The sequence below is a fragment of the Vulpes vulpes genome, chromosome 5, assembly GCF_048418805.1.
Source record: "Vulpes vulpes isolate BD-2025 chromosome 5, VulVul3, whole genome shotgun sequence".
Classification (NCBI taxonomy): Eukaryota; Metazoa; Chordata; class Mammalia; order Carnivora; family Canidae; genus Vulpes; species Vulpes vulpes.
In genome coordinates, this window is record NC_132784.1 from 51,320,891 (window position 1) to 51,333,572 (window position 12,682).

Sequence of the window (12,682 nt, forward strand, 5' to 3'; positions counted from 1 at the left end):
TTTTGAAATTTTGTCAGGTAATTCTGCTAAATATTCCCTCACCCCCACAACACACACGCATGCGCACATATGTGTGTGCAAACACTTCACTTATGCACGCATTCATATCACCTGTAGAGATTCCTTGTACATTTTACTGCTTTGGGGGCTGATTCTTATTGAATTGTCTGTGATGCATATGCTTTCTAAGGATAGCAGGCTAGAATTTTTTTCCATTTATAAGCATTGTTAAGAATATACTTATTTTGCACTAATTTAAAAAGTCGTATTTACAAACCATCAGCATTTTCTGAGTGTATTTGACAGATTACACCACTTGCTTCATGATCCAAATATAGTCTGCTTAATAGGTAGCAATGTCTTATACAATCACTGTTGAGTCATACACTCCAAAGGGAAGGAATGACTCATGGGAAGTGTGTCTCATACCAGGAAAGAAAAAGCTGGGACACAATCATCGATTTCTTACTTCTTTTATAATCATGGATTTTTAAAAGCTTCAAACTCAAAATCTAAAGTTGTCTTTCTCCATTTTATATTCATTAATACAGTATATTATGGCCAGATACAGGTAACTATAGATCCTCAGAATATTTTCATCTAAGCTAATTATTATCAAGCAATCGATTTTTCCTTAGGTTTGTATTGGAGAAACCGCATAGTAGCTTGATGAGGGTTCTTATCACTCATTACAAATTTGCTTTAGTTATACTACTGCCTTTTTAATTCAACGTTGAAAATACATAGTATGATGGAGATTTTCTACTTGGATGTAATGTGGAATGATGAAATAATAGCCTTTCAGTAGTTGAAGAATATAGAGGATTTAAGAGAGTTAAACTCAAAATGATACAGGAGTCCACAGCTTGCATTAAAAAAATACAGGTTATTTACTTGCTGCTTGTAATTAGATCATGTAGTTTGTAAAAAGTAATGTTTAGTTTTATGGTAAAATAGAAAAAAGAAGTGAAATTTACTTAGTATTTTCTTCCTAATGGAAGACTGGTGTTACATGTTCTTTTTTTATACTCAGAGGTAAATGCAGTGCTTCTAAGGGGCTCACAGAACTCCCAGTACTGTGATAGGTGCCTGGTGAGCATTGGCTAATTTAATTTTCGCAACAACCTGGTGAATATGTTCACCCTGGTTTTTTAAATGGAAGAAAAAAAAGTATTCAATAAATAAATCCAAAAGCATATCTCCAATAGAAATAAATTCTATGAAACATTTTGCTGTAATAGATCCATGACATTTGGGAAGAAAATCTCAGAAGGATTTTGGGAATCCCAAATTTGCACATACATCTTCCCATAAAATACAAGCACAGTGGTCTGCTGATGATAGCAAAGCTCATTTGGGAGGCATGGAGTATCAGAGGTGGGCATGGCTCACCCCCTAACAGCCACACCCATGTTCATATACCCACAAGACCATGCACAGGGGTGTGGTTACAGGGAGGGCACCAGAAATATGACAAGTCAAGGCCCTTCATTTGTGGAGAGCTGAGATTATGTATATTAAATTTAAGAATGCCCACGTATTCCTTATAATCTCTTTCCGTGCTTGTTTTTATGTATTTGAATAATGCACTATATACAGATATGTATCCTGCTTTTCCCCTTAAATTATCAAAGTATTGCCCATGTCATTAGAAGAATTAAAATTCCTTATAACATCAAGTATGGATTTGATTATATTAAGCAACTCCTTACCATTTATGTTTTAAGTGTAATAGTGAAATAGTACAATATTTTAAGACTCCTTATCTTGGAATGACATACTCCATAATTTATGGATGGAATGATATGAATGTGAGGATTTTGCTTCAAAATATGTTTGGGGGGTAGAGTTAGGGGGAGTACAGGGGGAACTGCATTTAAGCAGTTCCATGATAAAAAGTTAAAATTTTTTACAAATCTAATTTCTTAAATCTTTATGATGTTCACAATATGGATATATTTTAATTTATTTAATCATTTATTATTTGGGCACATTTCCTGATTTATCTGATTTTTCATGATCATATATGATACAACAGTCAACATTTTTTCCCCAACATTTCTTTGTGCATGAAATTTCATCCACATCTAAATTTCTTTCCTTGGGAGAGATTTGCACGTGTCATATTACTGCATCAATGAGTGTAGTCATTTAAATGTGATATGCCATTTGTTTTCAGGTAGATTGAATATATTTGCCATTCTTAAACTATCAGCATTACATGCCATCCTTTAAAAATATATCTTCAATTGATATTTTATTAAAAACATTGGAAGAATATGTATTTCTTGATATATGAAATATGTATTTGAATAATATACAGACATTTATGCTGATAGCAGAAAATATGGAAACTACAGAACAGTCACCACTCTACTAGAGAATCACTGGTGAAATGTGATGATGTTTCATAACAATCTTTTTTCAAAATATTTTGAAATATTCTCTGCTGTTCAGTTATAATGATAGCTGGAGGCATTATATAACTTTATTTTGTAACTTTTTTTTCAGTACAGATGTGAAAAGTTTCACATCTATTATTTACTATTGCAATGTCAAATAAAGTTAGTTAGGAAGAAGTTTCAGAGAAAAAGATAAATTGGGTAAAGACCATAGTCACCGAGTTGGAAAGTGACATGGGGAGTTCTTGCCATGTTGCAGCAGTTAGAATGGAAATGTAACATCAGGGTTTCAAAGCCAACTCTCAAATGCATGTCTTCACTTTCCCTTCTTTATGGCCAAGTGAAGACCTCATTTGAGATTTATAGGTAGGGCAGCCTTTTCCTGAGCATATGAGATTCCTCAGAAAAGGGTCTTAAAGTCCTATCTTCACCTTGGGATTGGGTTGTCCCTGGATGTTCCTGGTCTCTCCATCTTGTACTTCCCTGAGGGATGACTGTGGAACCTGTTACACCCTCTTCTGTTTGCTTCCATTTTATAAAGTTATAAAGGCAATATATACTCTTGGAAAAAAATTCCTACAGAACCAAGGAGTGTCATAGGAACAAAGTTTATACACAGTTTTTTAGACTACTTTCCCTTAGTTTTGTATAATTGGCAAATTTTCTGGGTCATTAAAACTTGTAAATACCATTATTAGGGTTGTAAGAGACACAGCCACATCTTGGGTGTGTCCCACCGTTGGTTTGATAGCCCAGGATATTGCCACATTGGGGTGATGTACTTGCTGCCATAGGGTGAGCAGCCTTTGCTTTTGGCCAGACTCTGCTCCCCTTGCAGCCTCCTACACTCAGCAACCCTGAGTCTGTTTTTCCCTAGTCAGTTTAGAACTTGATAAAGCGGGCAGCCTGGGTGGCTCAGCAGTTTAGCGCTGCCTTCAGCCCCGGTGCGTGATCCTGGAGACCAGGGATCCAGTCCCACATCAGGCTCCCTGCATGGAGCCTGCTTCTCCCTTTGCCTGTGTCTCTGCTTCTCTCTCTGTGTGTGTCTCTCATGATTCAATAAAATATTAAAAAAAAAAGAACTTGATAAAGCAATGCATAATGGGTTGAGGTCTGTCTTCTCAACGAATAAAATTGGAGCTACAACCTGGAGCCCTGAGTGAGCTCACTCCCCATGGAAAGAATTTTGGCTAATGAGAGGAAAAGACCTTGGTGAGAGACCTGGGCAGAATGGTTCTCCCCACTCCATCCCTCTGAGGGACTCTTCTCAGACAGGAGGTCTTGAACTGCCTGCCTGAGAGGCCCCTTGTGGCCAGATGGGTGCACCTCCCCCCCACACAAAGGACCCTCCTCGTGAAGCTGCAGCCAGGATGGTAATATGCCACATTGCATTGCTTCTTTGCCTTCCCTCCTACCATGGACTTGCATCTCCTTAAATACAGCATCAGCATTTATGTAGTCATTGCCTCGGACCTGGCTTCCTGGAGAACAGGAGCTCAGGCAGAGTTAGCCAGGTGAAGAGGGGGTTAACGTGTGTCAGAGGGGAGACAAAGGATGTCTAAAGTTTTGCGGGTTGGGGAGCATGGTAGGTTAAAAAGGGTTGGCAAATGTGGAGAGAGAAAGAGGAGAGATGCCTGATGTAAACTGGGGTGGGTGAGGGTGGTGGGCAAGGACATTGAGGGCAGTGTAGACCACAGGAAGCAGTTTTGTCCTGATCCCAAGAGCAATAGCAATCCACTATTGGGTTTTTGGCCGGAAAGAGGTGGGATGGGATGGGGTAGTAAAGTCCCATTTGAATTTGTAAAGAGCGCTCTGGCTCTGTTGGGGAGAGTAGATGGAAGCAGGGCTGCACTGTTGGCTGATGCGCAAGGCAGTGCCTGCAGGTTGCAGGAGAAGGATGACCTTAGGTCAGACCACCATGGAGAAGAGGGCAGATCTGAGAGTCATTTGAGAGACAAAACAGGACTGGTAATAGCTGGGATGTGTAACCTGAGGCACCAGATGACCCCTGGGTGTCCAGATGGGCTACCTTTTTTTTTTTTTTCTTTTAAACATATCAGTTTTAATCGTCAAGATTATTCCAGGGAAGAGTTCGTTTCCAATCCCTCGTCTCTGGCTCTCGGCCCTCGCGGCCCGGCCAAGGCGACCGTGGTCGTCGCGGGTTCGCTGGTTCGCCTCCCGGCGGGGCGGGGCGGGAGGGGGGGTGGGCGGCGGGGCGGCGAGTCCCTGGAGCGCGGCGGGAGGGACCCCAGGCCGGGCACTCCCCCCCTCCGCCCCCCGGCCCCCGGGCCCCGCGCCCGCCCCTCCCGCTCCAGTGTCAGCTTCCTCCGGCGGCGGCGGCGGCCCCGGCCCGTGGGTCATAAGGCCACGCGGAGGATGCAGTGGTGCTTGAGCTTGCAGGGCAGGACTCCCTTGTTGAGCTGGTAAAAGTCAACGAGCTGGATCAGGTCCGAGATTTTGGTGTTGCCGTCGTCAAGGCTGAAGAACATCTGCCCGTCGTCCTCGCAAGGTGAGATCTGGAAATTTTTAATTTTCTGATGATGACACAGCGTGAGCACAAAGGCCTTTGGATTGCTCTGGCTGTCTCGGAGGAGGAGAAGCCCGTCCCCCAGGCCCTGCCGCTTGATGCGGTGCGACTCCTCCCTGGAGATGCTGCCCTGAAACCGGCGCTGCGTCGTGGCTCACTGCACGCAGGGCGGACGGCGGCAGGGGACTTTGGCTGCCTCGGATGTCCACCCGGCTGCTTGTTTCCTCACGCGTGGCCTTCCTCCAGGGCCGCGCCCTGGGCTTCTGCCGGGTTCTCTATCACTCCTCCCGTTTGCCCAGAAAAATCCAAGGCCACGAGGGAGTCTCCGACACGCTGCGCGCGGGCGTGGAGAAGGACGGGGCAAGGCCTTCCTCTGCGGGGGTCCGGTGGCGCCGGTACAGCAGCAGCCGGCCCTTGGCCCGTGAGCAGCCTGCACGCCGTCATCCAGCACGTCCTCCCCTGCTGTCTTCGGCACGCAGCAGCCGCAGCTCTTCCGTCTCCTTCCTGACTTCCTTTGGCTTTACGCAGAAGCCCTGGGCTGTGCGCGCGCCTACTGCCTCCTGGGCGGTCCGGGAGAAGACGCTGCTCTCTTCCAAGCCCGCCAGCAGCTGCAGGTGCCTGGGCTCCTTTGACGCTCCCTTCGTGGGGCAATGAAGGCCCGATCTCCGCAAACACACGTACAGCTTTCTCCACGACTTCCTCCCCAGCTCCTTCACGTGCAAAACCCCCTGGATTTCAGGGGTTGGCACTCATGGCACTTATGGAGTGGGAAGCACTGGGACAAGATGAGGCTGGGGAAAGATCTTAAGTTTGATTTTGGAAACACACTGTCCTGTGAACAGTGTAACATTTGTCTGACCTTGGGAGAGAGATCTGGGCTGGGTAGAGATATTCGTGAGGCGCCCGGTTTAACTGGTGCGAGGGAAGGAGGAGAGGGCAGATTTGGCCCCTTGGGATTTCATGTTTTCAAATGACTGAGAGTGTGGGTTGGGTTAGCCTTTTGCTCAGTACATCCATGTAAAAGGGAATCCCCCTCTCAAATCTGAAGTTGAATTATATGCTAAAGAGCACATTATGGCCTGAATTATGTCTCAAAAGCATTTGTCCAAGGTAGAGCTTTTAGGCTGGGACTCACTCTTCTCTCATTATTTGGGAGTATTTTATTTTCAAATAATTGGAGACATGCTGGAATTCTTCCCCCAAACTCCAGTTGCCAAGGCTGGATGTATCTGTCCTTGAACACCCCAATTTATGGAAGAGCCCATAGGCAGGGCTCAATATCCTGTACTTTCTGTATTGCTGTCTGTGAAATGTTGCAGTCACAGATCAGCTTTAGAAAATTAAGAGGCACATAACTTTGACTGCCTGAGATAATAGCACCACCATACTGTCATTATGAGGGTGGAATGAGGTAGGGTGAGGTAGCCGACCACATTGCTGTAGGTTACAGACACCATGTTTCTGAGCTAGGTTCCTCATATCAATGTCTAAGGAGATGACAATTCTGAGAACAAATTGGGTATAGATCACTGATTAAGTTTAAAGCCGAAGCATTATTTTCTCTGTATTTAGAAGAAATTGTATCAGAATCCTGCAAATGGCGTATAAATGTCTTGTTTACCCAAGCAATTCAGATTTTCTCTTGATAGTATATTGACTGGTAAGTGGGGCATATCATGAGCAGGCATATCACTACGAGGCCATTGTAAAGCTTCATTCTCAGTAACTTTTGCTTTAGATGTTCTGTGTGCAGCTGTACTGAATTATCATTTAATATTCCAGAAGGTAAATGAGCTAGGGTAAGCATCCACAACTGTGCATTATTAGGATGTTCTCTAAGTTTTTCGGACCTTGAAATTAGCAGAATGTGGATCATTATTATTAACTTGGCGATCACTTTTAGCTCTTTACTTGCTTGGGAGTGTTTGGTCTCCTGCTTCAAATGCTTTCAGGAATGACAGCTCCTGTGGACCGTGACAGTGCTACGTCCTTTCTCACATCTATACCTTGATGGAAGATTTTACTCCTTTCCTAACTGGCCTCCAGTCTCTGTTTGCCCTACACATCTGTCATTCAACCCTTGCTGTTTCCCACTTAACACCAGTAGGTAGGATACATTTATAACAGGATACAGTCTAAACTAATGATTCTTGGGGCACTTGGGGGGCTCAGTCAGTTCAGCATCTGACTCTTGATTTTGGCTCAGGTCATGATCTCAGGGTTGTGATGGGTGTGGAGCCTGCTCAAGATTCTCTTTCTCTCCCTCTCCATCTATCCCTCCCCACCACCCCCAAAACAAACAAACCAACAAACCAACAAACAAACAAAGATTCTTTTCCTGGTATGAAGAAAACAAGTCTGAATAAAAGTGTGAGGTGGTTTGAGAAATTTCACTCAATTAGAATAAGTTTGTATTTGGAATGCAAATGTACTTGGGTACGTGGAAAAGCTTACATTATTTCATAATGTAAATAAAATAAAATAATAAATGTTAAATTAAAATGGAAAAGTAACCCTTGGCAAAAATTTCTTGGCAAGTGGAACTATGCTGACTATGGAATAATAAAGCATTTTATGTAAATCCCACTATTATGAAAAGTGTGGCATATTTGTTAATTATAGATAATATTCTCATGTGATTTAGGTGGACAGATACTGTTGGCCTAGGGCCGCTCATTCAGTGTTTATGCTTCTATTCATTCTGGCTAACAAAAGTTACAGTTTTGTATAGATGGCAAAGTATTTAGTTTTGGTGGACAAATCATAGTTGGTCTCAGAATCATAGCAATTCTGTGTTCTTTTTTAAAAAGACTTTATTTATTTATTTGAGAGAGAGAGAGAGAGAGAGAGCACGCATGAGCAGGGGAGAGGGCAGAGGAAGAAGGAGACTCCTCTACTGAGCGGGGAGCCCAACGTGGGCTGAGAACATGACCGGAGCTAAAGGCAAATGGTTAACCGATTGAGCCACCCAGGTGCCCCAAATCTGTGTTTCTTTGAAGGTGAATGTTGTAAGGGGCCATGAGACCCAGTTCTAGGACATAACCTATGACAGGAAGTCTGATAGGCTTCTGTGGGAAAATTTTCCTCCTTGATAAGCGAGAGATCTGTAATGAGATCTTATTTTTGCTGTCCCTTGCTTTCTGTGTTTGGCATGATGCCTGCGCTGTGGCAGCCATCTTGTGACAATGAAGATTTAAGCCTGAGGACAAGGCCAAGACCCTGAAACGAGGTTGAGGGAGTTTGGGCTTAATGGCCTTCTTGAACCATTGAAACAACTCTGTGATTACCTCTCAAATGACTACTTTTTAGTAAATCATAAATACGCTTATGCACATAGCCACCATTAATCAAGTTTTTGATTACTCTTGTTAAAATCAAATAGTTTTTATACTATAATTTAGTACATAAAAGCCATTTTTGAACCCCTAGAAGCATTCTGTCTCTTATTTTGTCTTCAGCAGGAGTTAGTTTTTTTTTTAATTTTTATTTATTTATTTTATTTTTTTAGGAGTTAGTTTTAATATTGGCTTTATCAGCCAAGTATCAAAAGACTATCAATGTAAAATAATTTATTGTGGGCATCACCAATTACTGACTAGTGATAGACTGAATATAGGTTCATACTGAAAATAAACACAAAGTTTCTTTTTCATCATTCATGAAAGAACACATGCTTGGAAGACTTCTATCTGCTTTCTATCAAAAGCAACCAGCATCGTTTCTTTCTCTGCAAGAATGATGGGTCAGTACTCTTTGTTTTCCTCTTCTTTGAGGTAGCTAATGATGGAAATATAAAATCGAAAAATTTACAAGGCTTATATCTAGGATTGATTCACATATATTGAAAAGAGTGGAACTGTAGATGGGGACAGAGTATTTCATGTCTAAAAGTTCTGAGCAAGAATTTCACATGGCCCCTCTCGACTACTTTGAAAAAATTCAAGTCATCCTCATGCAGATTTTATGTAAGAAAAAGTTAAAATCTGAGAACTTACAGTTCCAATTAAAAATAGATATTTTTTAAATGTCTTATCTTTGAGGAAACCTGATGGAAAAGTTCATTACAAGGGCTTACAAACTGTACCTGGAATGAGGAAGAAATTTAATACGAATTTGTTTATTTTTTTTTAAAAGATTTTATTTATTTATTCATGATAGTCACACAGAGAGAGACAGAGAGGCAGAGACACAGACAGAGGGAGAAGCAGGTTCCACACAGGGACCCCGACGTGGGATTCAATCTCGGGTCTCCAGGATCGCGACCCGGGCCAAAGGCAGGTGCCAAACCGCTGCACCACCCAGGGATCCCTATGAATTTGTTTAGATGTATAGTTGTATTAGGGTTCTCCAGAGAAACAGAATCAATAGCGTGTGTGTGTTTGTATGTGTGTGAGTGTGTATACATTTCTTCATTTCTTTTTACTTTTTTAAGGTTTTATTTTTTATTTATTCATGAGAGACACACACACACACAGAGGCAGAGACACAGGCAGAGGGAGAAGCAGGCTCCATGCAGGGAGCCTGATCCAGGACTCAATCCCAGGACACCAGGGTCACACCCTGAGCTGAGGGCAGATGGTTAACTACTGAGCCACCTGGGCATCCCTGTGTATACATGTCTTTTTTTTCTTTTTAAAGATTTTATTTATTCATTCATGAGAGACACAGAGAGAAAGAGAGAGACAGAGACACAGGCAGAGGGAGAAGCAGGACCCATGCAGAGAGCCCGATGTGGGACTCGAACCCGGGACTCCAGGATCACACCCTGGGCCAAAGGCAGGTGCTAAACCACTGAGCCACCTAGGGATCCCCCTATATATACATTTCTTATGCATCAAACATGAACATATAAAAAATATTGGCTCACATGAGTGTGGAAGCAGCAAGTCCTAATTCTACAGTGTAGGCCAGCAGGCTGAACAACCAGGGGAGAGCTGATGCTGCCATGTGGATCTGAAGGCAGAATTCTTTCTTCTTAGAGAGAGGTCAGTCTTTGTACTATTAAGGTCTTCAACTGATTGGGTGAGGCCCACCCACATTGTGGAGGCAATCTGCTTTAATCCAAGTCTACTGATTTAAATGTTAATGTCATCTAAAGAAGTGCCTTCATAGAAATATCTAAGATAATGTTTGACAAATATCTGGGTACCATGGCCCAGTTAAGTTGACACATGAAATCAACTGTCATAGTAGTCAAGGATTGAATTAATAATTTAGTGTGTCAAAAAAAATAATTTAGTGTGTCAAACTGTAAAATGTGCCAAGAATGATGTCATTACTCTTATGCTATTCATTGCAATGAATTTTACAGCAAAAAATTTTTTTCCAACTTCTAATTTATACATATGTGGCTAAAAAAGTCCTATGGAAAAAAAAATCCAAATTTGTCTCAAGCCCTGAGGATTACAGTAAAGCTTATGATAGCCATTGCCAGTGAATAAAATTTTTTGATATAATGAAATAATCTGGGGAAAAATGATTGAAGCATTAACTGATGAAGTGCCAGCGATGCTGGTGTTGTAATAGAGATTTTCGGTGGGAAGATCAAGAAGAGACACACGCTCTTCTCTCTGGAATGCATTAGATTGTTCACAAGCAAATATTAACTTTGAAAACCCCGCCCTGTGATCCAAGGGAAGACTTCGTTCTTGCTATTAATGTGGTTACTTACCAACCAATGTTGAATAGCAGATTGTTCACGTTGCAGTGTGAAGATTGTAAACACTAGAATTTGCTTATTTTCCACAGTGACATCATTTGAAAGTCTATCAGAATTTTTGAGATTCAGATTACAGTATCTTTTCATTGGACTTGAAGTTTTAAAAAAACAAAGCTATTTTCCCATTTTCCCCCTGTGTTTGGGAATTTCTTTTGAAGATGCTTTCATTACTCAAGGGAGGGGAAAAAGATGAAACCAAGGGCTTACTTATTTTTAGAGTTGATGTAGTGAATATATTTTGTCCTAATGTATTACAAATCAAAAGATAACTTTGTAAGAAGACTACTAAGAAAGATCATAGTTCATCCAATGATCCTTAGAACTCTGTACTCTATTAGGGTCTTAGAAGAAAATCATCAATGCAATCTGTACCCTCTTTCTGGAAGCTTTGAAAAAAAAAGATTTATTATTTTTAGAAGGAGAGAGAGTGAGAGACAGTAGAGAGAGGGGCAGAGGGAGTGAGAGAATCTCAAGCAGGCTCCTTGCTAGGCACAGAGCCTGATGTGGGTTCTGTCCCAGGACCCTGAGATCATGACCTGAGCCAGAATCAAGAGTCAGCCACTAACCAACTGAGTCTCTCAGTGCTCCCTTCCTGGCAACTTTAATGGTTCAGTGAGAATCTGGTTTTGCTTTTTTTTAAGGCAAGAGTAGGCACTATTAAAAAAATATATAGCTTTGCCACATTCCACTGTGGTTGATATGACAACTTTTCCCATTAGCATGATGTATTGGGATACACCCCCCACAAGATTTGCTTGTGCTTGATAAGATGTTGCTCAAACAGTTGGGTCTTAGGTCCAGGAGGAGCCATTAACATGGATTCCCCCCAAAGTAGTGCCCACCCCAGGCTTATGAGCACCCCGAGCATGGATCAGATGGTGCCAGGTGATAGGCATCATTCCAAAATCTTTCTTTTTTGTCCATTCATCCAATGGACTGACTTCTTTTCTTTAGTAAACATCCAATGTTAAAAAGAAAAAAAAAAGACTTAATTGGATGTACCACAAAGGTTGGCTCAAGAGACCTGAAATTGGCTGCTTATAAATTATTGTAATTAGGCTACAGAAAACATGTTGCAATCTTGTCAAAGGGAAATATGCTTGTCCAGATCTATAACCTGAAGTTGCTCTGGTTTTGGAACACCAGGGAAAAACACTAAATGCTTCAATCTTCCAAAAATGGTAATTTTCAAGAGAGCTTAGCATATTTGGCAAATAACTGAACTTCAAAAATGTTGAACTTGCAACTGAGGAAAAAACCTACAGCATCTGTAAATAAGTTCCAGCCACAGATATGAGACATTGTGGCACTGAATGCCTCATCCTTTTAATGAAGATCTCAAAGGGCCCTGGTCTTGATAGTGATTGAAAGGAAGGAAAGCACACCTTATCTGGGGAAGAACCAATCTGGAGAATGAGTGCATGGCCTCCTATGCCCTGGCATAGAAGGGAGCTTGCACAAAACCCTCCTCGGAGATGTTCAGTTTCATCAAATGATCCAGAAAAGTTTTAGTTTTTAAAGTTAACATTTGACAGATTTGGCATAATTAACTTCTAGAAAGTAGCTTTTAGGATTTGATCACGAGGCAAATTGATGCTCCCTTGCTGGCTTTGGACATGCTCTCATCTTTTAATCTGTATGTGATGGAGAAGTACTTGCCTTATGTGTATTGTTGTCTATAACTGCATCGATATTGAACATGAGCTGTGTTTTCTCTCTTTCATGACCCACAGAATATAAAACTTGTAGCCAGATCATATGACTAAATTGTGCGTGTGTTGTGTGTATGTTTATGGATATAATTCTAAAGTTATTCCTTTGTTTTATTTTTAGTTTCAATATTTAATTTATTTTTGAAATTTCAGGGGTGCCTGGGGCAGCTCAGTCAGTTAAGCGTTCAACTCTTGATTTTGGTTCAGGTCATGGTCGCATGGTCATGAGATGGAGCCCCGAGTCAGACTCTGCTCAGCGAGGAGTCTGAGATTTTCTCCCTCTGCCCCTCCCCCTGTGCTCACTCTCTTGCTCATGCTCTTC

At 41.8% G+C, this 12,682-nt stretch overlaps 1 pseudogene; it reads right to left on the reverse strand.

Annotated features, from left to right (window-relative positions):
- Positions 1-4,759: 4,759 nt before the first annotated feature.
- Positions 4,760-12,682, reverse strand: part of LOC112919245 (growth factor receptor-bound protein 10-like) — a 71,037-nt pseudogene continuing 63,114 nt past the window's right edge.